This window comes from Narcine bancroftii, chromosome 14 (assembly GCF_036971445.1).
Source record: "Narcine bancroftii isolate sNarBan1 chromosome 14, sNarBan1.hap1, whole genome shotgun sequence".
Taxonomy (NCBI): domain Eukaryota; kingdom Metazoa; phylum Chordata; class Chondrichthyes; order Torpediniformes; family Narcinidae; genus Narcine; species Narcine bancroftii.
The window spans coordinates 72,326,600-72,350,165 of NC_091482.1; the positions used below are offsets into that span (position 1 = coordinate 72,326,600).

General features: G+C 48.9%; 1 long non-coding RNA gene across 1 annotated transcript; it reads left to right on the forward strand.

The window, feature by feature from the left end:
* The first annotated feature begins 702 nt into the window (after positions 1–702).
* LOC138749279 (uncharacterized) lies at positions 703–5,451 on the forward strand. The gene is made up of 3 exons (XR_011348534.1): positions 703–1,074; positions 1,955–2,253; positions 4,733–5,451. It is a non-coding gene; the product is annotated as an uncharacterized lncRNA (long non-coding RNA).
* The last annotated feature ends 18,115 nt before the right edge of the window (positions 5,452–23,566 follow it).

A 23,566-nucleotide genomic window follows, 5' to 3' on the forward strand; every position in this document is an offset into this window, starting at 1 on the left:
TGAATGGTGTATGCCTGGCTGTCTGATCTGCAGAGGAGATGTCCCGGTGACTGGAGTGAACCTGGCCTGGAGGTTCCCGAGTCTGTGCCATTGTTGGGACTTTTTTCTTCTCGTTATATAGGTGCATTTTAGTCTTGTGTAGTTTTGATCTTTTATCTGGAGTTGAAATGGCATCTTGTGTTGCCTGATGTGGAATCACAGTTTGCTGGTTAGCATTGTAGTTTCTGGAGGCTGTCATTTCATTTTTAAACTGTGTCCTGGTTTTAAATGACAATACAGGCTACTACTCTTATTCTATCCATATCTTTTAAATATCCCCACTGTCTCAGTGGACACCCCCTCTGCAATTTCCTCCCTTTCTATAGCTGGGATACTATCCCTGACCAGTAACATTATTCGCCCCCCACCCCACTACCCCTCATTCTATTCCTTTTAAACCCAAACCCTAGGACCTGCATCAGCAAATCCTGCCCTTCCTCCAACCAAGACTCTGTAACAGTCACAACATCATAGTTGTACATACTGATCCATGCTCAAAGTTCATCCCCTTTATTCCTTGCATTGAAATAGACATTTCAAACACTCTGACTGACTCCATCTGTTTTTTTCCTCTGCCTGTCTTTTTTTTTGACAAACTCAGAACATGTCCCCTCATGCTTTTGAACTTCTGCTCTCATATTGTGGTTCCCGTCCCCCTGCCAAACTGCCATCTGGTATCCAAGGAAAGCATCCTGACTGGTCCCCATCTGTTTCCAACAGGTGTCAATCACACCGGAGCCCAAGAAGAGTGTAATCACCTGCCTGAATGACTATCGACCAGTTGCACTTGCATTAACAGTGAAGAAGTGTTTGGAAAGGCTCCTGTCTGAGTGGTGATGTGGATCCATTCCAGTTCGCCTCTCATAATAACAGCAGATGTTGTCTTACTGGCCCTACACCAATCCCTGGAGCACCTGAACAGTAAAGATGCTCTTTATCAACTACAGCTCGGCATTTAACACCATCATCCCCTCCAAACTGACCAGCAAACTCCAAGACCTGGGAGTTAACACCTCCAGACCACAATCAGTGAAGGTTGGTAAGAATATCCCCTCCACGATCTCCATCAGTACCAGAGCACCACAGGGCTGTGTTCTTAGCCCCCACTCTACTCACTTTACACCCACGACTGTGTGGCTCGGTACATCAACAATATCCCCTCCAAATTTGCTGACGATACCACGGACGTGGGTTGTATAAAGGAAGGGGATGAGTCCACATGCAGGAGGGAGTTTGAAAACCGAGCTGAATGGTGCATCAACAACAACCTCGCACTCAATGTCACCAAAACCAAGGAGTTGATTGTTGAGTTCAGGAATGGAAAGCCAGAGGTTTAAAATCCAGTGATGATTGGGGGATCAGGGGTGGAGAGGGTGAGCGAATTTAGGTTCTTGGGAGTCACCATCTCAAAAATTCTTCCTGGACCCAACACCAATGTCCTCGTGAAGAAAGCATGTCAGCGCCTCTAATTCCTCAGGGGTTTGTGGAGGTTTGGGATGACACCAGAAACCCTGGCAAATTTTGACAGAGATGTGGTGGAAAGTGTGCTGACTGGCTGCATCATGGTCTGGTATGGGGACACCAATACCCCTGAGAATAAAGCCCTCCAAAAGGTCGTGGACACAGCCCAGGACATCACAGACAAAACTCTCCCCACTATTGAGTTTATCGACAGGGAATGGTGCTGTCAGAAAACATCAGCAATCACCAAAGATCCACACTCTCTCTTTCTCTTCTCACTGCTGCCATCAGGAAAGAATTCTCGGTGCCTCAAGACTCACACCCCCAGGTTCAGGAACAGCTGCTCTCCCTCCACCTTCAGACTCCGCAACAACAAACTCAATCAGGAACTCATTTCAGGACTCTTGCAGCACTTTATTGATTTTCTTTGTTTTCAATTCTTTTATCTTTCCAGGTTTCCACTGAACCGTTTATTTTTGCACGACCCATTCGTGGTAATTCGGCCGTGTCCACAGAAAAAAGGGAATCTCAGGGTTGGATGTGATGTCGAGTATGTTCTCTGCCAATCAATGGGAAATCTCCAAATCTTCAATCTTGGTGCAAACCAACCATTACTGTCCAAGCTGCAGATTGCAAGGGCTGTAAAGTGCTGCCACCGCCTGTTCACACTGAGTACTGCATGCATGAAGCAAGGGAGAGAGAGAGATCTAGGTATAATACCACCACCTGGTGTCCGGACTCGCGAACTACAGGGTACATGATTTTTATTTTTCATGGGAGTGTTGGAGAATGAGAGGAGACTTGATTAAGGTTAACAAAATAGAGCAAGATGGATAATATGGAGCTCCAATGCACAGGGAGGTCTCACCTGTGAAGGAGCAAGTGTGAGATCTCCCAGTTCATTCTTGCTCGGGCAGTGGTGGCCAATTGCAAGACAGCTCCAATTAGGGGAAGAGAATATGCTGTTTCAGGTCATGGGTTTGAAACGGTTTCCCCAGTTGTGCCATTCAGACTCAAGAGAGCAGATACTTGCAGACAGGTAGGAAACCTAGTTTTATTGTGGAGAATTGCTTGTTTTTTGGGGTGAAGGTTGTTTGTGGTCTGAGATTCTTAAATACTTTACAATGGAAGCAGCAATTTTCCTTGTGCCTGATTGCTACATAGCAGTTAAAATGTCTCAAATCTATCCCTCAGCCAGTACTTTTGGTCATTGATTTGGAGTGATGGCTTGGCAATATTTATAGCATGGTGAGTCCAAAGCTCTCAAAGTGACAATGTGGAAGGAGTTTGTCTGTTCTTTGTGTTTTCTGCCACCCTTGAGAACTTAAAAAGTGCCGTGAATTGTGGTATTGGTGAGACACAAGCTTGTTTTGCCCTCTTTTTGTTCTGTATGTCTATAAAGTTTCAGTTTAGGGATAAAATGTCCAGATACTGTTCTGTTCAAAAGTCTAGTAACCAAATCTGATTCTCCCGAGTTTTGCAGCAGTCGTGTTGCATTAGAGGTGCACATACAATTTTCAAAAATAATGAGTTTGAAACCAGAAAAAGATCAGGTCGTGCCCAAAGGTTCATCTGTGCTGTTGAATTGAATTGATGGCCCCAGGACCAGAATGTGCACTTCCACCCCATGGCCTTGAGCTTCCCAAATCGCCAATGAACTTACGGCCCCCTTGAGCTGTGGAGTGTGGGAGGAAATCCACACAGACACCGAGAGGATGTAGAAACTTCTTGCAGTCAGTGCTGATTTGATCCTGGGGTGACTCGTGCTGGAGAGGTGGGACTACTGTCCTGCCTTCACCTTGTGATGGCTGATTTTTGTCTGTTGGTGGATGGAGGTCTGACATGATATTCCCTTGGCCTTGAGGGAAAGAAGAGTAGAAATTGCAAGGGCTCTGACAGAAATATTTAAAACCTGTTTATCCACGGGTGAGGTGCCAGAGGAATGGATGTAATCTAATGTTCCTTTGTTTAAAAACGGCTTCAAAAGCCAACCAGGTGAGCCTGACAGTGATAGGTTAATTATTGGAGGGTAATCAGAGAGTACCTCGAAAAGTATCTGTTCAAATAGCAGGCCTTAATCAACCATAGCATAGAATACTGGAGTCGGGCAGTGAGGTTGAGACTAGACAAGGTATTGGTGAGGCCCTGTTGAGAGTACTGTGTGCAGTTCTGGTCACCAGATGAGAGGAAAGCTATCAACAAAGTCGAGAGGGTGCAGAGAAGATTTACGTCAATGTTACCTGGATATCAGCAACTAGATTACAAAGAAAGATTGAGCAAATGATGTCTTTATTCTTTGGATTGTAGATGGTTGAGAGGGGATTTGATTGAGGTCTTTAAAATTACTAGGAGGATAGAACGAATTGATGTGGAGAGACTTTTTTCATTGCGGGGAGCAGAGATTGAAACAGGAGGTATTGAGTTAAGAGGCAAAAGTTTGGAAGTAACATGAGGGGGATCTTCTTGACTCAGAGTGGTGGTTCAGTGGAGTGAGCTTCCGGGAGAAATAGTGGCGGCTGGGTCCATTTTGTCATTTCAGGGAAAATTGGAGGGGAGGGGAATGCAGAGAGGTGGTACGAGAGGAGAGTATTTAGTTCAGTGCAGACAAGAAGGGCCAAATGACCTGTTTCTGTGCTGTAATTGTTATAGGGGTAAAATGTGTGGCAGTAACTTGGAAGTCCGATGCGTATTTGGGAATGGGTCGATGGCCACACTGAAATAGCCCGTTGTATCCCACTTGAAATAATTACATCGAATTCACGGAACAAATTTGAATTTCTCTTTTGAAGATTTGGGATGTGTATTTACTAATTGTAGGAATTAAGTTTTAATCACCCAACACGAACTTTCTGACTCCTATTAACCAAGAAAAGCAAGATTTTATTTGAGAGTTTTGCTCAATTTTTATAAATACTATCTAGATGTTTTCTCTCTTTATTGTTTTCTATTGGGCAGCTGTGGGAGGGGTTACTTTTTAAATCACTATGCATTAATTTTATCTTATTTTCAAAGAAGAAATTTAAGTTTTTTAATGCATATGTTAAATTAAATGTAAAAATGTTACAAATAAGATAAATGAAGAATTGTTTCAGGAACTGGCAATCTTCCACGAGTGCCATTAACTCCAGGCAGCAGGAATATGTGAACGAAACACAAAACTGGCCAGAACAACTGAGGAAACACGGCTAAAAGTGCCCAAAAAGGTGCTGATGCCATCTTGATTTTAACGTAGGTGACACCGAGGAATGCGTTGGGGCAGAGATGGTCTATGGACAGCCAATACGGACGCCTTGGGGAACAAAGCCTGCACCATCAGTAGGGATGGACAATGGTGGGTAATGAATAAGCACATATTAGAGACACTGAGAGAGAGACACACACATACCCAGACAGACACACACACACAGACACAGAGAGACAGATACACACACACACGGACACACATGCACACAGAGAGACACACACAGAAACACACACAGACAGAGAGAGAGACACTGACAGCGAGACAGAGAGACAGACAGACACACACAGACAGAGACACACACAGACAGATAGACACACACAGACGGAGAGAGACACACACAGACGGAGAGAGAGACACTGACAGAGAGACAGACAGACACACACAGACAGAGACACAGACAGACAGATAGACACACATAGACGGAGAGAGACACACACAGACGGAGAGAGAGAGACACACAAACAGAGACAGAGAGACACACATAGAGACAGAGAGAGATACACACACGACAGAGAGACAGACACACACACAGACAGAGACAGACACACAGAGAGACAGAGACACACACAGACACAGAGACACGCAGATACAGAGACACACACAGATACACAGACAGAGAGAGAGACACACACACATACAGACACAGAGACACTCATTTAGACAGAGGGAGAGAGACACACAGACAGTGACACACACAGAGACACAGAGAGAGACACACACACAAACATACAGAGAGACACCGAGAGAGACACACACATACCCAGACAGACAGACACACACACAGACACAGAGAGACAGATACACAGACACACACACACAGAAACACACACAGACAGAGACAGAGAGAGAGACACTGACAGCGAGAGAGACAGAGAGACACACACAGACAGACACACACAGACAGACACACACAGACAGACACACACAGACAGACACACACAGACAGAGAGACACAGACAGAGAGAGACACAGAAAGAGAGAGAGACACAGACAGAGAGAGAGACACAGACAGAGAGAGACACACAGACAGAGAGACACACAGACAGAGAGACACACAGACAGAGAGACACACAGACAGAGAGAGTCACACACAGTCGTAGTGACACACACACACACACAGACAGAGAGAGAGAGACCCCTTGGTTGTGCCCTTCACCATCGCACTTAACTCCCTCGTCTCTCCTGGCAGGATCTCATCACCTTTCCTACCCTTGGACCATGACATCTGTCTGCTCATCCTCCTTCCTGAGAATGGTGTGAACTCTACCTAGAAACACCACAGCAAAGAAAAGAGACCCTTCAGCCCTTCTCGTCCATGGTGAAATATCATTCTGCCAGTCTCGTCGACCTGCACCCAGTCCCTAACCCTCCTGACTCCCCACATCCATGGATCTCTGCAATTGATTCTTAAAACGTAAGAGTTTGAATGTTAAATGGTACACCATTGAGGAGTGTTGTCAAACAAAGGGATTGAGGAACTGTGGTACAGAACTGCCCGAAAGTGGAGTCCCATGTGGAGATGGGGGGGGGGGTGGTGGGGGGAGTGAAGAAAGCTTCTGGTATTTTGGCCTTCAGAAATGAGAGGATTGAGTGCAGGAGGTGGGAGGCCACGAGGAAGTTGGACGAGGCATGGGTGAGGCCAACTTGGGAACATTGTGTGCCGTTTGGGTGGCTGGAGGAGAGGAAGGATAGGAATGAGACAGCGCGTCGAGGAGAGGGACAAGAAGGTGTTCTGGCTTTCGGGGTTTGAGTTCCAGGGGAAGGTTGGACAGGCTGGGACTTTATTCCCTGGAGCGTAGAAGATTGAGGAAGATTTGAAAATTGTGAGGGGGGACGGATCGTGTCCATGGGGACAGGCTGTTTCCAAGGAGAGTGAGAGAGATTCAAAGAGGAGGACATGGATTGAGATTGAAGGGGGATTTTCTTCCCTCAGAGGGGGGTGGGAGCGTGGAATGAGTTTTGGGCCAAGGTGGTGGAGGTGGGATGGACTGGAATCTTGGGGGGGAATGTGGGGCAGGTCCTGGTGTGGAAATGTGCAGCCTGAAGGGGAGATGGACTGGAGGCCCGAGGCAGCTCTCGGCCCCTTCCCCAGTGGGACTGGGCTGGCAAGAGATCCCGTGGAGGGGTGGCTCAAGCTCTCGCGAGAGCGACCCCTGGGGGCCGCCATGTTGTTGATCTTTCCCGCCTTTGGAGCAGTTGGTCTCGAGCGGGAGAGGTTCGTGTCGGTGCTTCACGGGCGGGAATCGGGGCATTTTGGGAGCGAGACCAGGGAGGAGGGAGTTTCCACGGGTCGCCCTTTGGGTCCGGGGCGGCCGGAGCTCGGAGGGGAACTGGCGGGGAGATGGTTGTGAGGTGGGGCCGGGGAACCGTGAGGGAGTTTGTGGTGGGGTGACATTAGGGTGTGTGGTAGTCGGGGACCCGCGAGGCTGAGGGGGGTCGGGGCCCGAGAGGCTGAAGGGGGGCTCGGGGCCCGCGAGGTTGAGCGGGGTCGGGGTCCGTGAGGCTGAGGGGGGGGTCGGGGCCCGCGAGGCTGAGGGGGGGGTCGGGGCCCGCGAGGCTGAGGGGGGGGGTCGGGGCCCGCGAGGCTGAGGGGGGGGGTCAGGGCCCGCGAGGCTGAGAGGGGGGGGTCGGGTCCGCGAGGCTGAGGGGGGGAGGGGGACCCGCGAGACTGAGGGGGCCCGCGAGTCTGAGGGGAGTCGGGGCCCGCGAGGCTGAGGGGGGTCGGGGGACCCGCGAGGCTGAGGGGGGTCGGGGGACCCGCGAGGCTGAGGGGGGTCGGGGGACCCGCGAGTCTGAGGGGGGTCGGGGGACCCGCGAGGCTGAGGCGGGGTTCGGGGGACCCGCGAGGCTGAGGGGGGTCGGGGGACCCGCGAGGCTGAGGCGGGGGTCGGTGACCCGCGAGGTTGAGAGGGGGGGGTCGGGGACCCGCGAGGCTGAGGGGGGGTGTCGGGGACACGCGAGGCTGAGGGGTGGGTGTCGGGGACCCGCGAGGCTGAGGGGGGCGTCGGGGACCCGCGAGGCTGAGGGGGGGTCAGGGACTCGCGAGGCTGAGGGGGGCAGGGGAATGGTGAGGCTGCTGGGAGAGGGGACAAGGACCCAGAAGGGTGAGGGGGTCCCGCCAGAGGGGTGAGGGTGATCAGGACCCAGAGGGGTGAGGGTGATCAGGACCCAGAAAGGTGAGGGTGATCAGGACCCAGAGGGGTGAGGTTGATCAGGACCCAGAGGGGTGAGGGTGATCAGGACCCAGAAGGCTGAGGGGGGACGGGGACCCAAAGGCTGAGGGGGGACGGGGACCCAGAAGGCTGAGGGGGGACGGGGACCCAGAAGGCTGAGGGGGGACGGGGACCCAGAAGGCTGAGGGGGGACGGGGACCCAGAAGGCTGAGGGGGGACGGGGACCCAGAAGGCTGAGGGGGTCGGGGACCCAGAAGGCTGAGGGGTGACGGGGACGGGGACCCAGAAGGCTGAGGGGGGACGGGGACGGGGACCCAGAAGGCTGAGGGGGAACTGGGACGGGGACCCAGAAGGCTGAGGGGGAACTGGGACCCAGAAGGCTGAGGGAGGACGGAGACCCAGAAGGCTGAGCGAGGGCGTGGACCCAGAAGGCTGAGGGGGGACGGGGACCCAGAAGGCTGAGGGGGAACTGGGACCCAGAAGGCTGAGGGGGGACGGAGACCCAGAAGGCTGAGGGGAGAACGTGGACCCACAAGCCTGAGGGGGGACGGGGACCCAGAAGGCTGAGGGGGGACGGGGACCCAGAAGGCTGAGGGGGAACTGGGACCCAGAAGGCTGAGGGGGGACGGAGACCCAGAAGGCTGAGGGGAGAACGTGGACCCACAAGCCTGAGGGGGGACGGGGACCCAGAAGGCTGAGGGGGGACGGGGACCCAGAAGGCTGAGCGAGGGCGTGGACCCAGAAGGCTGAGGGGGGACGGGGACCCAGAAGGCTGAGGGGGAACTGGGACCCAGAAGGCTGAGGGGGGACGGAGACCCAGAAGGCTGAGGGGAGAACGTGGACCCACAAGCCTGAGGGGGGACGGGGACCCAGAAGGCTGAGGGGGGACGGGGACCCAGAAGGCTGAGGGGGAACTGGGACCCAGAAGGCTGAGGGGGGACGGAGACCCAGAAGGCTGAGGGGAGAACGTGGACCCACAAGCCTGAGGGGGGACGGGGACCCAGAAGGCTGAGGGGGGACGGGGACCCAGAAGGCTGAGGGGGAACTGGGACCCAGAAGGCTGAGGGGGGACGGAGACCCAGAAGGCTGAGGGGAGAACGTGGACCCACAAGCCTGAGGGGGGACGGGGACCCAGAAGGCTGAGGGGGGACGGGGACCCAGAAGGCTGAGGGGGGACGGGGACCCAGAAGGCTGAGGGGGGACGGGGACCCAGAAGGCTGAGGGGGGACGGGGACCCAGAAGGCTGAGGGGGTCGGGGACCCAGAAGGCTGAGGGGTGACGGGGACGGGGACCCAGAAGGCTGAGGGGGGACGGGGACGGGGACCCAGAAGGCTGAGGGGGAACTGGGACGGGGACCCAGAAGGCTGAGGGGGAACTGGGACCCAGAAGGCTGAGGGAGGACGGAGACCCAGAAGGCTGAGCGAGGGCGTGGACCCAGAAGGCTGAGGGGGGACGGGGACCCAGAAGGCTGAGGGGGAACTGGGACCCAGAAGGCTGAGGGGGGACGGAGACCCAGAAGGCTGAGGGGAGAACGTGGACCCACAAGCCTGAGGGGGGACGGGGACCCACAAGCCTGAGTGGGGACGGGGACCCACAAGCCTGAGGGGGTACGGGGACCCACAAGCCTGAGGGGATACGGGGACCCACATGGCTGAGGCGGGACGGGGACCCACAAGGCTGAGGGGGGACGGTGACCCAGAAGGCTGAGGGGGGACGGGGACCCACAAGCCTGAGGGGGTACGGGGACCCACAAGCCTGAGGGGATACGGGGACCCACATGGCTGAGGCGGGACGGGGACCCACAAGGCTGAGGGGGGACGGGGACCCAGAAGGCTGAGGGGGGACGGGGACCCAGAAGGCTGAGGGGGGACGGGGACCCAGAAGGCTGAGGGGGGACGGGGACCCAGAAGGCTGAGGGGGGACGGGGACCCAGAAGGCTGAGGGGGGAGAGGGATCGGGATCCAAAAGGCTGAGGGGGGACGGGGACGGGGATCCAGAGGGCTGAGGGGGGACGGGGTCCCAGAAGGCTGAGGGGGGATGGGGACCCAGAAGGCTGAGACCCAAAAGGCTGAGGGGGGATGGGGACGGGGATCCAGAGGGCTGAGGGGGGACAGGGACCCAGAAGGCTGTGGGGGGACGGGGACCTAGACGGCTGAGGGGGGACGGGGATCCAGAAAGCTGAGCGGGAGGGCGACCCAGAAGGTTGAGAGGGGATGGGGACCCGGAGGGCTGTGTGGGGACGGGGACCCAGAAGGCTGAGGGGGGACCGGGACCCAGAAGGCTGAGGGGGGACGGGTAGCCAGAAGGCTGAGGGGGGACGGGGATCCAGAGGGCTGAGGGGGGACGCAGACCCAGAAGATTGAGGGTGACTGGGACCCAGAAGGCTGAGGCGGGACGGGGACGGGGACGGGGACCCAGAAGGCTGAGTGGGACGGCGACCCAGAAGGCTGAGAGGGGACGGGGACCCAGAAGGCTGTGTGGGGACGGGGACCCAGAAGGATGAGGGGGGACCGGGACCCAGAAGGCTGAGGGGGGACGGGGACCTAGAAGGCTGAGGGGGGACGGGGACCTAGAAGGCTGAGGGGGGACGGGGACCCAGAAGGCTGAGGGGGGACGGGGACCCAGAAGGCTGAGGGGGGACGGGGACCCAGAAGGCTGAGGGGGGACGGGGACCCTGAAGGCTGAGGGGGGACGGGGACCCTGAAGGCTGAGGGGGGACGGGGACCCACAAGGCTGAGGGGGGACGGGGACCAAGAATGCTGAGGGTGGACGGAGACCCAGAAGGCTGAGGGGGGACGGGACCCAGAAGGCTGAGGGGGGAGAGGGACAGGGATCCAAAAGGCTGAGAGGGACGGGGATCCAAAAGGCTGAGGGGGGACGGGGACGGGGATCCAGAGGGCTGAGGGGGGACGGGGACCCAGAAGGCTGAGGGGGGACGGGGACCCAGAAGGCTGAGATCCAAAAAGCTGAGGGGGGACGGGGACGGGGATCCAGAGGGCTGAGGGGGGACGGGGACCCTGAAGGCTGTGGGGGGACGGGGACCCAGACGGCTGAGGGGGGACGGGGACCCAGAAGGCTGAGGGGGACGGCGACCCAGAGGCTGAGAGGGGACGGCGAGCCAGAAGGCTGTGTGGGGACGGGGACCCAGAAGGCTGAGGGGGACGGGGACCCAGAAGGCTGAGGGGGAACGGGGACCCAGAAGGCTGAGGGGGGACGTGGACCCAGAAGGCTGAGGGGGGACGGGGACCCAGAAGGCTGAGGAGGGACCGGTTCCCAGAAGGCTGAGGGGGGACTGGGACCCAGAAGGCTGAGGGGGGACGGGGACGGGGACCCAGAAGGCTGAGGGGGGACGGGGACCGAGAAGGCTGAGGGGGGACGGGGACCCAGAAGGCTGAGGGGGGACGGGGACCCAGAAGTCTGAGGGGCGACGGGGACCCAGAAGGCTGAGGGGGGACGGGGACCCAGAAGGCTGAGGTGGGACGTGGACCCAGAAGGCTGAGGGGGGACGGGGACCCAGAAGGCTGAGGAGGGACGGGGACCCAGAAGGCTGAGGGGGGACGGGGACCCAGAAGGCTGAGGGCGGATGGGGACGGTGACCTAGAAGTCTGAGGGGGAACGGGGACCCAGAAGGCTGAGGGGGGACGGGGACCCCAGAAGGCTGAGGGGGTACGGGGACGGGGACCCAGCAGGCTCAGGGGGGACGGGGACCCAGAAGGCTCAGGGGGGACGGGGACCCAGAAGGCTCGGGGCACGGGGACCCTGAAGGCTGAGGGGGGACGGGGACCCAAAAGGCTGAGGGAGGACGGGTCTGGGACCCAGAAGGCTGAGGGAGGACGGGTCTGGGACCCAGAAGGCTGAGGGGGGACGGGGACGGGGACCCAGAATGCTGAGGGGCGACGGGGACCCAGAAGGCTGAGTGGGGACAGGGACCCACAAGGCTGCGGATGCCTGTAGCGCATGGCCGGGCAGGATAGTGGAGTCTGGAATAATAGGGACCTTTAACATTTAGACAGGCACATTGATGCGAGAAAAATAGTGTTTTACGGGTGTGAGGGGGGAAAGGTTCAGTTTGTAGAAGGCTTGAGGTATTGTCTTGGACACCGCCCTGGACATCTCAGGTAAAAACCCTCCACCATTGAGAACATTTGCAGGGAACGCTGCTGTCAGAGAGCAGCAGCAATCAAGGATCCACATCACCCGCTCTGTTCTCACTGCTCCCATCAGGAAAGAGGGAAAGCCAGGTTCAGGAACAGCTGCTACCCCTTCACCACGAGACTCAACACACATTCAGGGACTCATTTAAAGACTCTCCCTTTTGCACTTTGAATTTTTTCTCTCTCTATTGCAGTTTGTTTTCATTTCCACATTTTCAGAGATTTCAAGTAGATAAGTCCAGTTGGGGAAACTTGGTTTTGGTCTATATAATGGTTACTTTTAACTCCTTTTATTGTTCATTTATATTAGTGTCTGGGCCCCTATTTGGTCCAGGTACAGCTGACAGACCTTTACCAAACGGTCACGTTTATGTGATTTTTTTTTTCCGTAGGTAACTGCAGTTCATTTCCACAGCCCAGCGTGCTATCGGACATCCAGTTGATCGTGATACATCTCTTCGCGAAGGCCAGTGCTATTTTTATAAATGAGATTAGATATTTGGTCAAGTTGTCGCTTGTTTCAGTGAAGAGATTGCTCCAGGTCTCACGTGGAGGTCACTGCTGTGATCGTGGTTAATTTTTCTGCGCTTTCTTGCCAAAATGGCCTCACTTTCACGCACGGCAACGTAGAAAAGTTTAATGAAGCTCATCATCCCATTGGCCTTCATAACTATCCTATCAACCTGAGCGGCAACCTTGAGGGATGTTTGGATTTGAACCCCAAAGTCCCTCTGTTTATCCTCACTCATGTAACCGACTGGGAACCTTGTACCCAGCCTTCTGGTTTGTCCTTCCAAAATGCATCACCTCACACTTACCTGGATTGAAATCCTTATCCTTCGACAACCTTCAGCTTCATCCACAACTCCTCCAACCTTCACATCATCTGCAGACATACTGACCCATCTTCTGCCTCTTCATCCAGGTCATTTATAAAAATCATCAAGAGCAGGGGTCCCAGAACAGATCCTTGTGGCACTCCACTCCTCTCTGCTTTCTTCGAACAAGACAATTTTTTATCCACAGCCAAAGTTACCCTGATCCTTTGCCAAATTGCTTTCTGATGAGTCTCGTCAAATTCTTGCTAAAATCCATGTAGACCACATCTACCACACGACCCTCATTCATTTCCTTTGTTACCCCACTCAAATAAAACTCATTTAGACTCATGAGGCATGACCTTCCCATCACAAAGCCATGCTGACTGTCCTTGAGAAGTCTGTACTTCTGCAAATGCTCATAGATCCTATACTGGTCTATAATTCCCAAGATTCTCCCCATTACCTTTTCTAAACAAGGCGACTGCATTTGATGGTTTGCGCTGGATTTTGGGGGCAGGGGGCTGGGTGTTTGTGGGCAAGGGCTGGGTTTGTGGGCTGTAGGGGACTCAGGGAATTCTCTTTTCCTCTTAACTGCAAGGAACACTATGTCTAACTTCCTGCTGATGTGACTCTGTCTGCTTTATGACTGAATGAAGTGAATTTTGTGTAATATTGCACTTTATACCATGACAATCAATTGAATTTTGATCTTGGCATGTTTGGAAGAATGTTCTTCGTGACAGTAACCCAGATTCAATCTGTCACCATGTAAGGGGTTTGAGTGTTTTTTTTTTCTCACCCTTGTTGAAGTCGATTTCCTGTCAAGGTACAAAAAGGTACAGTAACAAACCACAAACTCTAAAACACAGTCTTTATTGAGTCATGCCAGTAAGAATGAGGGGTACCAGTGGTGGGTGAACAGACTCACCTCACTATCAATGTTTGAACGGGAGTTAAAGAACACAGTCACATGGTAGAGCTTTTAAGACATTTTCCTGCCAACAAATTGGATAACATTTCTTGGAAGGTATTAGTACAGCTTCTGCTTTACATTTTGCACATCCTCTTCCTCAAGACATAGAAAGGATTTGTTGTTGGCAATTTAATCTCATGTGCCCATTATAATTAAGAACATCCTTCTGGTCTACAAAATTTCAACAGAAATCTGGAAGGGTTGCTCACAGTCCACATTGGTAATCATTCTCTGCCTGTCTGATTTCTGGTTTCCAATTTACACATGTAAATGTCTAATTTCATAGGAATTTTTAATTCTTGAAGTTGACAATGGTGGCTAACAGTTCAAAGCAGAAACTGCCATTCTGGGACTGAGTGGTGCTGAAGGCTTATTGCAGCCTTTGGATCAGGCCTGATGAGCCTCCTTCAGGTGGCCAGAATACCCCCGATGTAAAGTCACATATTCTACCTGAATGCGGCTGTAAGGAGGCCATGTGAAAGAGCCTGATGCGGCTCGGAAGAGTACTTACCAATCTTCCTTCGGGAGGTATGATCTCCGTGTCTGAGCAATTCCCTCGAGGAACCTGAATGCAGCCGCCTGATGATAATCAGTCAGGGACCCAAATCCCCGCGCCTGACAGCCCCCCTCCTCATGCCCGACAACCCACCCTTCCCACGTCCGACAGCCCCATTCACCTCACCCGAGAGCCCCCATCACCGCACCCGACACCACCCATCACTGCTGCCTGACAGCCTCCTCTGCCCCAACATCCTGTGCCAGCCGCACCTGCCCTGATGTCCTGCGCTGACAGGAACTGGAGTGCGCTCTGAGGCGCCTCTCCTGCAGCTGTCCCTTTCAGGCTGCCATCTGAAAGAACATTCCATAGGGCTGTTTCTGCTTCTGCAGACTGATTCTTGACGTAGAATGCAGCTGAAAGTGGCTCCAGCTGTAGTCAATTCGCACTATTGTTTTAGAGATGAGGCAGGCATTAGGATATGAGACTCAGTCGAGGAGTTGAGAATTTATTCCTGTCTGAAATGTCCTTGGTCACTCTCTCTCCTAGCTTCCTGGCAAAATCTGTGTGATGATGTCTTCATCGCAATTATCAGAACAAGATCCAGCTAATATTCGGCACCCTTCATCAAATTGGAAAGTGAATGGGGGGATTTTTGTGGTCAGGGCTTAATATGACACAGAATGATGCAGGTCTATGTGGATTCAGTTGAAATGAGAGGGCAGATAACCTCTAACTGATCCCCCAACAAACCCACGTCTTATTACCCTCAACCTTCAATACCTGACACTCCCCCAATACTAATCCCCCAAATGGCACAAGGTTGAACTGAGTCCTTTCAGGGTGAGAGGCAGAAGAGTGGCCTTTGTTCTGTACAAGGGCCAACAGATGCCAAGGACCGATCACCTCAAGGAGTGAACGAGGATTTAGAATAGGTTTTCCCCAACACAGAATAAAGTAGGAGCAGGAGGCTGTTTCTCCCTGTGAGCCCATTCTGCCTTTAGGTGAAGGACCACCAGAATGAGGAATAAAGAATGAAGCTGGAGGAACTCAGCTGGTTAGGCAGTGTCCATGGAGAGAGATGGTCAGTTAATGATTCAGGTCCGTACACAGACTGAAGCGAGAAGGGGAGCTGGCACAAAATTGGGAGGGCCTAGTGCCTCGGAAGCCACAGAGCATCACAAGACCACCCGACAGGCTGAACCTGTGATGGACACTATGAACTATGTATGTCATAAAGTACAGTATGTGCTCTGTGTCGCCCCATCACCTCGTTGGGTTTTATCTCAAAGAAGTGGTGAAAGGCTTTGATATAGATGTATGGACTGGCCAGTCCATATCTACCTGACCTTCTCCAACCTCTCCCTTAGCTCCACCCTGGATTTCCCGGACTTGCCCCCTCTTGCTTCTGTTCATGGAACCTGGCCCAGTCGTGTATCAGTAATGCTCAGGTTTTTGGTCATTGAAGGTGTTTAATCACTCCATCCTATTTGACGTGATTATTGTGTGCACCACAATGCTGATCCCAAAGGCTTTGGGCAATGTGTACACCTGGTGTAACTGTGCCCAAACTGTCTGGGCTGCACACGTAGATGAGGAATCGAACTCCCACTTTGAGTTGACTCAGAGAATTAATGAAGGACACAGAGTTTCACCAAACCACACTCCAACTCTCTTTCGTTCTTATATGCAAGATTCTTTGCACAAAACAGAGAGAGAGTTATTGATCGTATTTACACCAGCTTGACTTCAAGTCACAAGATAGTCTCGCGAGCCATTTACTTGGATGATGGCTCGCGTGGCAGCACCCACTCCTGGCGTCTGTGGGTCACTCTGATTAGGGCGTCCGAGCAATGCCAGCATAAATGTTGCCAATATTTAGGAGAAATGTTGCCAAATTAAGGAATGGTTGTGGTGTTTTGGAGAATTTGTGTACAATGGTTGTTTTGGGAGAAGTGGAGGTTCTAATAAACAAAAACTGAAGGTTGTGTTTTGAAGGAAAGTATGGAGTGTTTTGCTAAAAAGGGACAAAAGTTGTATTTTTCAAACTATGTCCTGTTTTTGGGTCAAAACCGACATCTTTGCTGTGCAAAAATGTGTGCAATTTTCATTTCAAAAGCCAAAACTGATATTTACAAATTGGGGTTGAAAAAAACATCTGTGCTTTGTAAAATATGAGACAATAAGATACAGGAGCAGAAGTAGGCCATTTCGCCCATTGTGTCCATTCCATCATGAACTGATCCATTCTCCCACTCACCTTTAATACCTTGACTATTCAAATATGTCACGGAGTTGTGTTAACCTTTAATATTAATTTAATATTTCTCGTATATAAAAATGTCTTAGTAAATTAAATTACTGAGGTAAAATATTGTACCTGTATTCTTGATGAGTTAGCTTGGATGTTTCCAGGTGTACAGAACCCATACCACTTGGGAACATTAAAGCATAAACTGTGTCTGGGGCTCGAGAAAAATTTTTTCAATTGGTTTGTTTTGCCTCAAGAAATGAAATCAGATCAGGGAAAGAATTTTATGTCAGATGTATTTCAACCGTTAGTTTATAAACAAGGAGCTCAACAAATTGCATTGTCAGGATTTAAATATGGCGGTTCGGAAATTATGTAAAGATAAAATGCCCAGGGTTTCTTAGGAAAAATTGACTTGGAAATATGAGTTGGTGGGGGGGCGGGGTGTGGTTTGTGTCTTCCGCATTTTAAGAATTTTGAAAAGCAGCTCAATTAAGATTTATAAATATATTGTATAATTTAGATGATATTCCAGCTTGGGTTTCTGTTGAATTTAATGCAATAGGGAATACGGATCCCCAAGATTTTATTTACAAATGGAATCCTAAGCTTTATTTGGAAGTGGGGAATCATCTATTTTGAAACATTTGATTGAGTTGATAATGAAATTGGCATGAAAGGTTTAATATTGAAATAGGCATTTTCCTTCTTCAATAGACAACCAATCCTGGAAGATTTGGAGATGGAAGGGTATTAAGAAAATTAGTTTTGAGGATGTGAGATTGAAATCTTTGAAAGAATTATCTTGTTATTACCAAGTTAAAGCTTTTTTATCTGTAAAAATAGGTCTTACTTTGATGTTACCTAATCAAAGTGAATTAGAATTACTGATTTGTTATCCTACTGGAAATAAATTTATTTCAGTAATGTATAACTTGCTTCAATCTAAGGCCCCCAAAACTGGAGTGAATAAATCTAGATGAAGATGGGAAATAGATTTAAATTCTCAAATAAGCGAAAAGGATTGGATGGATTTGTGTAAATAATATGACTATGATATAGGTTGGTTCAATATAATTTTTTACATCAGTTCTATTTGACTCCACAAAAATCAAATAGATTAAATCCTGCCGTATCGGATTAATGTTTTCGATGTGCACCTGAGATTGGAAAATTTTTGCATTCAACTTGGCAATGTCCTAAAGTTAGACAATTTTGGATTGGGGTACGTAATTTTCACAGGCCTTCATGTTATTTTTACCGAGTAATATTAAGCTCACACCAAGACACAAGAGCAACTTGTCCGTGAACTACTCTTTGCAGACGATGCCGCTTTAGTTGCCCATTCAGAGCCAGCTCTTCAGCGCTTGACGTCCTGTTTTGCGGAAACTGCCAAAATGTTTGGCCTGGAAGTCAGCCTGAAGAAAACTGAGGTCCTCCATCAGCCAGCTCCCCACCATGACTACCAGCCCCCCACCATGACTACCAGCCCCCCCACATCTCCATCGGGCACACAAAACTCAAAATGGTCAACCAGTTTACCTATCTCGGCTGCACCATTTCATCGGATGCAAGGATCGACAACGAGATAGACAACAGACTCGCCAAGGCAAATAGCGCCTTTGGAAGACTACACAAAAGAGTTTGGAAAATCAACGAACTGAAAAACCTCACAAAGATTAGCGTATACAGAGCCGTTGTAATACCCACACTCCTGTTTGGCTCCGAATCATGGGTCCTCTACCGGCATCATGCTTCCACCAGCGTTGTCTCTGCTCCATCCTCAACATTCATTGGAGCGACTTCATCTCCAACATCGAAGTACTCGAGATGGCAGAGGCCGACGCTGCTGAAGATCCAACTGTGCTGGGTAGGTCACGTCTCCAGAATGGAGGACCATCGCCTTCCCAAGATGGTGTTATATGGCGAGCTCTCCACTGGCCACCGAGACAGAGGTGCACCAAAGAAGAGGTACAAGGACTGCCTAAAGAAATCTCTTGGTGCCTTCCACATTGACCACCGCCAGTGGGCCGATATCGCCTCAAACCGTGCATCTTGGCGCCTCTCAGTTTGGCCGGCAGCAACCTCCTTTGAAGAAGACCGCAGAGCCCACCTCACTGATAAAAGACAAAGGAGGAAAAACCCAACACCCAACCCCAACCCACCAATTTTCCCTTGCGACCGCTACAACCGTGTCTGCCTGGCCTGCATCGGACTTGTCAGCCACAAACGAGCCTGCAGCTGACGTGGACATTACCCCTCCATAAATCTTCGTCCGCGAAGCCAAGCCAAAGAAAGATTAAGGTTATGAGGCCAAAATTAAATTGAAATATTTATCACATTGAATTTGTGTCAATTGCTTCAGCAGTTGCTCGGAAATGTATAGCTGTAGCGGCACACATCGAGACGCAGTCGAATCGGCTCTGCACTGTTACGGCCGCAGCAGCAGTGTAGCCGTGTCAAGATGGTACTGCTGGGCGCATCTTCTCCCCAGCTCAAACGGGCCATGCAGATGCACTTGGCTGCGTCGTTACATCACCGCCCCTGTGTGGGCGGCACTTACGGGCCACCTGATAAGGTGCAGCATGGGAATTTTCCAATATAAACTGTTGGAAGTGCAAGCGACTAACAGAGTCATCTCCTTATTTCATTTCTCCTTGTAGCTACCGCTACAATTGGTGACCCCGACGAGTCCAGACGATTCTGGATTCCACACCATGGATGCTGCAGCAGTCAACGCAGTGGCTATGAAATTGCCAACCTCTGGACGCTTCGCCCACGCACTTGGTTCAGGCAAGCGGAAGCACGATTTCACCTCCGGCAGATCACGTCTGACTCGACAACGTTCTACCATGTCGTCAGTTCCCTGGACCAAGAGACCGCGGCCAGGGTGGACGACCTGATACACGATCCCCGGAGGAAGGAAATACCCAGCCCTCAACAAACTCCTCTTCTGTTCGCTAATAGTTTAGCTATTATCTTATAATCTGTGTTTAGCAGAGATATTGGTCTATATGACGCTGGTGAGAGTGGATCTTTCCCTTGTTTTAGTATCACTGTAATTATTGCTGTTTTACATGAATCTGGTAAGTTTTGTGTTTCATCAATCTGGTTGATTACATCCAGGAGGGGCGGTATTATTAGGTCTTTAAATGTTTTGTAGAATTCTATTGGGAGTCCATCCTCTCCTGGTGTCTTATTATTTGGTAAATTTTTTATTATCTCTTGTATTTCTACTGTTCCAAATGGTTCTGTTAATTTATTTTGTTCCTCTATTTGTAGTTTTGGTAGTTCAATTTTAGTCAAAAATTCATCTATTTTCCCTTCTTTCCCTTCGTTTTCGGTTCGGTATAATTGTTCATAGAATTCTCTGAAGTTTTCCTTAATTTCTTTTGGATTATATGTAATTTGTTTGTCTTTTTTCCTTGTTGCCAATACCATTTTCTTAGTTTGCTCTGTCTTAAGCTGCCATGCTAGGATTTTGTGTGTTTTTTCCCCTAGTTCATAATATTTCTGTTTTGTCTTCATTATATTCTTCTCCACCTTATATGTTTGTAATGTTTCATATTTTATTTTTTTATCCGCCAATTCTCTTCTTTTGGTTGTATCTTCCTTTATTGCTAATTTTTTTTCTATGTTTATTATTTCCCTTTCCAACTGCTCTGTTTCCTGATTATAGTCCTTCTTCATCTTGGTTGCATAACTTATTATTTGCCCTCTAATGAATGCTTTCATTGCGTCCCATAGTATAAACTTATCTTCCACTGATTCCGTATTTACTTCAAAGTACATTTTTAATTGTTTTTCAATAAATTCTCTAAAATCCTGTCTTTTAAGTAGCATGGGGTTTAATCTCCATCTATACATTCTTGGAGGGATGTCTTCTAGCTCTATTGCCAATAACAGGGGTGAGTGGTCCGATAATAGTCTAGCTTTATATTCCGTTTTCCTAACTCTCCCTTGTATGTGGGCTGATATCAGGAATAGGTCTATCCTTGAGTATGTTTTATGTCTAGTCGAGTAGTATGAGTATTCCTTTTCTTTTGGGTTTTGTTTCCTCCATATGTCCACAAGTTTCATTTCTTGCGTTGATTTAATTATAAATTTGGTTACTTTGTTCTTCCTGTTAATTTTTTTCCCCGTTTTATCCATATTTGGATCCAAATTCAGATTGAAATCCCCTCCTATTAGTATGTTCCCTTGCGTATTAGCTACCTTCAAAAAGATATCTTGCATAAACTTTTGATTTTCTTCGTTAGGTGAATATATATTAAGTAGATTCCAAAGCTCTGAATATATCTGACATTTTATCATAACATATCTCCCTGCTGGATCTATTATTTCCTCTTCTATTTTAAATGGCACATTTTTGCTAATTAATATAGCCACTCCTCTTGCTTTTGAATTATACGATGCTGCTGTTACATGTCCTACCCAATCTCTCTTTAATTTCTTGTGCTCCAATTCAGTTAAGTGTGTTTCTTGGACAAATGCTATATCTATTTTTTCCTTTTTCAGTAAATTTAGTAGTTTCTTCCTTTTAATTTGGTTATGTATTCCATTAATATTTAGAGTCATATAGTTCAGCGTAGCCATTTTATATTTTGTTTATCTTCTCTTTCCGTTTTTCCATCATTACCTTTCCTCCTTTTCCATTTCTGTTTTCTTATTTTCAACTCTTTACCAGACAACATTCCTACAACATCCAACATTTTCCTTATTCCCCTATTTCTATCTTCTTTATCCCCAATCTCCCCTTCCCCTCCTGAGTTGCCCTTTATCCCTTGTCGGACAACCACATCTCCCCTCTCCATTTGGATTTGCGAATCCACTCGCAAGCGTCAACTGATTTTGCAGTGACCGCTCTTTTCCCCCACCCAGCCCCCCCCAGAAAAGATTTCGCTTTTTATATGTCACAAAGGTCACTCTTTTAGTTCCCTCCTTATTCTCTCTATTCCATTACCTTCCCTTATTAATTCTTGTCTATACTCTCTATGTTTTCCTCTAATTACAGATACTTTCACATATGCCCATTGTCTCTATTCACTCTTATACCTCTTTACCCGCATACATATCAATCGTGGTCATTTTTACCCTCCTTACCCGTCTTCATCCCTCAGTCTATTTTTGTCTTTACCCACATACATATCAATCGTGATAATTTTTGCTCTCATTACCCGTCTTCCTCCCTCAGTCTATTTTTGTAATTGTTCTGCAAATTTTCGTGCTTCTTCTGGATCCGAGAATAGTCTGTTTTGTTGTCCTGGAATAAATATTTTCAATACCGCAGGATGCTTCAGTGTAAATTTATATCCTTTCTTCCATAAAATCGCTTTTGCTGCATTGAACTCTTTTCTCTTCTTTAGGAGTTCAAAGCTTATATCTGGATAAATGAAGATTTTTTGCCCTTTATACTCCAGTGGTTTGTTGCCCTCTCTTACTTTTTCCATTGTCTTCTCCAGTACCTTTTCTCTTGTAGTATATCTTAGGAATTTTACTACAATAGATCTTGGTTTTTGTTGTGGTTGTGGTTTAGGGGCCAATGCTCTATGTGCCCTTTCTATTTCCATTTCTTGCTGTAGTTCTGGACATCCTAGGGCCTTAGGGATCCATTCTTTTATAAACTCCCTCATATTCTTGCCTTCTACATCTTCCTTAAGGCCCACTATCTTTATGTTATTTCTTCTGTTATAATTTTCCATTATATCTATTTTTTGGGCTAGTAATTCTTGTGTCTCTTTAGTTTTTTTATTAGATTACCGAAAATGGTAAATTTAGACCAAACTGGATTTATCAAAAAAAGACGCACAACAGACAATATTTGTAAATTTATTAACTTAATTCATGCAGTAGAAGGAAATAAAGCACCGGCAGTAGCAGTTGCTTTAGACGCAGAGAAGGCCTTCGACAGAGTAAAATGGAATTACTTGTTCAAAGTATTGCAAAAATTCAGTTTACCGGAGAAGTATATTAATTGGATTAAAGCATTATATAAGGGACCGTTAGCGAAAGTGACAGTAAATGGACATGTATCAAAGCAATTTAACTTAAGCAGGTCAACGCGGCAGGGATGCCCACTATCACCATTATTCTTTGCGCTAGCTATAGAACCACTAGCAGAATCGATAAGAAGAGATAATAATATAAAAGGAATAAAAATAAAAGACAGGGAATATAAAATCAGTCTGTTTGCGGATGATGTGATAGTGTACTTAACAGAACCAGAACTATCAATAAAAGAACTATATAAGAAATTGAAGGAATATGGAGAAGTGTCGGGATACAAGATAAACGTAAATAAAAGTGAAGCAATGCCTATGAATAACGCGGATTTCTCAAAATTTAAGGAGGAATCCCCATTCAGATGGCAAACGCAGGCAATAAGATACCTAGGTGTGCAAATAAACAAAAATCTAGGCCAATTATATAAACTCAATTACAATCCACTAATGAAAAAATTACAGGACGATTTAGAGCATTGGAAAGAGCTACCACTAACACTGATAGGAAGGATAAACTGTATTAAAATGAACATTTTTCCAAGGATACTATACTTATTTCAGGCATTGCCAATACAACTGACAGAAAAATTCTTCAAAGAGTTAAAGAAAATAATAAGGAGATTTTTATGGAGAGGGGGGAAACCGAGGATAGCACTAGACAAATTAACAGAATGGTATAAACAAGGAGGCTTACAACTGCCAAACTTCAAAAATTATTATAGAGCCGCACAATTAAGGTACCTATCAGATTTTTATCAAACAAGGGAAAAACCAGACTGGACGAGACTAGAATTAGATAAAATAGGGGAAAAGATACCTGAACACATATTATATAAATGGGACGAAAAATTGGTACAACATAGAACTTCTCCAGTATTACACCATCTCCTCAATATATGGAAGAAGATTCATGTAGAAAGAAATAAAATAAATGACCAAATACCAAAACTAA